The 3988-nt window shown below is 33.2% G+C and overlaps 1 long non-coding RNA gene across 1 annotated transcript; it reads right to left on the bottom strand.

Annotated features, from left to right (window-relative positions):
* Positions 1-318: 318 nt before the first annotated feature.
* LOC109207579 lies at positions 319-3453 on the bottom strand. The gene is made up of 2 exons (XR_002065034.1): positions 2803-3453; positions 319-646 (listed from the first exon to the last, which is right to left on the bottom strand). It is a non-coding gene; the product is annotated as an uncharacterized LOC109207579 (long non-coding RNA).
* Between the last annotated feature and the right edge of the window lie 535 nt (positions 3454-3988).

Below are 3988 nucleotides of genomic sequence, written 5' to 3'. Positions count from 1 at the left end.
TCCGTTCAAACTTGTTGCACAACTTCCATCATTCTCGAGCATCGCAATCAAAATTTACAAGTTTAAAAGAAGAAAAGAAAAGGAAAAGGAAAGTTAAGGCATGTAAAGACCAAGATGGTACTCTCTCCAAAGTTCAAAGTGAAAGACAAAGTAGGCTCTCTACTTGTGCTTTTTCATATGCAAGAACTCTTTTCTTTCTCCTTTAACATCTATTGGAATAATAATTAGCAAAAAAGAGTTGGTCTAAAGTTTTGGAGATTCAAGTTGGGATAATTGCCTAAAAGGGATTAAAAGGAAAAGAGATATTCAGTTGGACTCTTTGGGCCACCACATTTGATTGCGCAAAATACAAAAGTTGTTCGGTCGGTCGAAACTATTTACATTCGTCGCTAACTAAAAAGTATATAAAATATGTATATTATATGTAGCTAATACATATACATACCAAAACTATACATTTTATTGTCCTACTTTTGGGAACAGCTAAAAGTATACAATTTCTCCTCTTAAACACATTCAAAATTTTACCAAAATTTGTCAAAATATAGACAATGGTTCCAAAAAGGTCCATCCAGTGTAATTTTAGGGGCGTTGGCTGGAGTTTCTACTTCCTACGCTGCTTTCCGCGTTGCCACAACCCCCTAATCTGTTTCCAACATAAAAATCATAGTTTTGATGAGAATGTTGATAATTAAATCTCAAAATCTTTCGAAGAGTTTTTTAGATGACGGGTTATTCACATTTTATTTGATGGAGTGAATTAAAAGCTAAGCAGTGGAAAGTCAAATGATTCCCCGAGAAAAAAATAGACATGTCTCCTTTGTTACCCATCGATTACTTTTATACATAATAGACAAGACTATTTTTTCACGTCAAAATAGATTTGAGCAATTCGAAGCATATGAAAATATTTTTGATTTTTTATTTAGCGGTAAAAACTAAGAATAAGCATAATAATCAACTCGATATTGATGATTCATATTTATTATTCGAATTAAAAGTATTAAGGAAAATAGTACAATGTTAGAATATAATAGTTCAATTGGTACACTCAATCAAATAAAACGATCTGGTTCTTTTCCAAATGCCTATATTGCTTATGGATTAATGTTAATAACTCATGTTACCGGTGCTTCAGTGGAAAGAAGTTTTCAAAATTAAAATTGATAAAATCCTACCAAAGATCAACAATGTCTCAAGAAAGGTTAAGTGGATTAGTTATATTGTTAATTGAGAAATGCTTATTAGGAGTTATTGATTATAAGAAAATTATTAATAACTTAGTATCTAAGAAAAGCTAGAAAAATAGACTTCAAATAAATATATAAATAAAAATTTAAATAAAGTTAAGGCCTCTCATAATGTTTGGCTTTAGGCCACAAAATTCGTCGGGCCGCCCTTAGTAAAATGCCTCAAGTGATTGGAAAATCTGAGAGTGTTGCTGCTTGTGTTATGCAGCAGCTAGAGGAGGCCCAACTGATGGTCAATTCTTAGGTGGACGAGGTTCTTAAGGAACAAGAAAAAATGCTCTTCCTTAAGGACGAGGTTCTTAAGGAACAAGAAAAAAGAAAAATGATTGATACAAACAAAAAAGACATACAATTCCATGTGATATGGAAATTGGAATGGACCTGAAAATGCTTTGGCGTAGCTACACGAGTAAGACAGAAAAATGTGACACATTCAGTGAAACTTATAATTGGCATTTAGCTTCATGAATGGCGTGGTATATCTATTTGTTAGGACAAACACAAGATTATATATACCATACAATATGCCAAACACACACACACACACCATATAGAGAAAACCACGAAATTTGAGAACTATGATATTTATGGTCAAAATTATTTGTATTCAATAAGTATTGCATGATCGAATAATTTAATTAAGGAACGATGGATAACGGGAAGTATATCCTTTTTAAGTAATGACTCGTTAGGCAATTGCGGCCAATCGCAGGGCTGCATATTGCCGATGGAATTCAGTTATATCCCCTTAGACGAAAATTTATGCTATATATATGTAGGGGTGTTCATGGTTCGGTTTTGATCGGTTTTTCACTTAAAAGAAACCAAACCAAATAAGTTGGTTTTTCAAATATTAGAACCAAACCAAACCAATTAAGTCGGTTTTTTCTCGATTCGGTTTATGTCGGGTTTTGGTTTTTCGATTTTTTCGGTTATTTGTCGGTTTTTTCTTAAATATAAGACATACACTACCAAACACATATTCCGGCGACCATATTTTCAACGTAACACTATCAAATCAATTGCCCTTTGAGAAATCTATTCTTAGGTGGACGATGTTCTTAAGGAACAAGAAAAAACTTAAAGTCATATCTTGACAATTTAACTTAAAGGAAGTCTTGAGATTTTGAAAAATCCTTTGTTGCTGACTTGCACACCATTTAATCATTTAAGAATTGAGGAAAACTCATCAATTTTGTTCATATTTCGAAATAAATAAACAATAGGGAAGATCATAGTGTTTAAGATGCTCTATCAGGCATTTTGTCAAACAGCCGTAGGGCATAAATCTGTGAATGTAATATCACCATTAGTATATTGTGTAATAATACCCCACACAACTTCCATTCAAACAAACCTATCTCCAAATCACCACACGATCACAACCATAAAATAAAATCAGAACATAGATCCTAAACTCCCAATTTCTCTCTGTAAATACATAGAACACATGCAAATGCAATAAATATGATTAACTTCCTCTGAGAAATCAAAACACTCACAAGAAATAAGGAAGAATTGGAATCCAATTAAGAGAAAGAAAACTGCTAACCTAGAGTTATTCCGATGCGCAGTAGACAAAGAGAAGGAAATAGGGAATTAAGCAAGCAGAGAATACATTTCATACTGCTATTCTTGAAGGATTTTTTGAGATTCATGGCTGAGGTGTAAGGATTTAGACGGGATAGAGAAACCGGGGAGGAAAAAAAATGAACTTCAATTGTAAGAGAGTGAGATTGCGGAGTAGGATTTTTTAGAGATTTGAGAGGGAGATTTGGGGGAAAAAACTATCTTTCTTTTTTGAAACTAGTAATTTTTTTGACATTTGCTGTACATATCACTAATTAAATGTCATTTTATCTTAATTATGTGACATTTCTATCAAATCACAATATTTCTGTCATTTGTCATCAAAAGTTAGTATTTTTGCCACATTTTGTTGACAAATGTCACGAATTGAACCCTCTCCCTACATTTATTATAAATGTCACTAATTAAATGTCGTCATAGCTCATATTTCTTGTAGTGAGCCACATGTTAATCCTAGTTTGAAACCTAATTTCCAACTGGAATGAAACATCCCCACCCCCCAAACTTTTGAAATGAATCATGAACTCGTGACACTAAAAACAGAAGGCAAAATATTAGCCATACGAAACGTGAAGTTTCCAGCAGCCAAAAGATTATCTATCAAATAAGTAGGTAAAGATTCATAAAGCTTACTAGTTTTTTCATCCGCAACTTCATCTGGTTGTTTGCAGAGGCCTATAATAGATAGCACAAAAGCACTTACATGAAAGGATATTCCAACCAAAGTCACTATTTGTGTTGCATAAGCGAAAGTAAAAATTCAGATACTATACTACTTACTATTTATAAGTCTCTCTCTAAAGATATATATGTATAAAAGAGTCAGAACAAGAATGAAAAGGCTTCTCTATTTTTTCTCCCTTCTTTGACTTGACAGCAATCTTGCAAGGACAATTTTTATTGTGATCAGCAGTGTCGAGAGATGAGGATAAACAGATAAACTGAAATTTTCGCAAAAGAGGAACTTGGGGTTTGGGTTGGACAAGGGGAGGAGAAGGGGCATTAATTGTACATGACAACAACCCTAATTAATAGCATTGTTTGTAATAGCAAGGATTTCAAACCATGCATTTCCTCATCCACAAGGGACTCTTTTACTTGCTTGGTTATCTCAAGTGACAACTCTAATCTCCCCTCATTACTTTCTC

The sequence above is a fragment of the Nicotiana attenuata genome, unplaced genomic scaffold (genome assembly GCF_001879085.1).
Source record: "Nicotiana attenuata strain UT unplaced genomic scaffold, NIATTr2, whole genome shotgun sequence".
In the NCBI taxonomy this organism is placed as follows: Eukaryota; Viridiplantae; Streptophyta; class Magnoliopsida; order Solanales; family Solanaceae; genus Nicotiana; species Nicotiana attenuata.
This window is presented reverse-complemented; position numbering and strand designations above follow the sequence as displayed.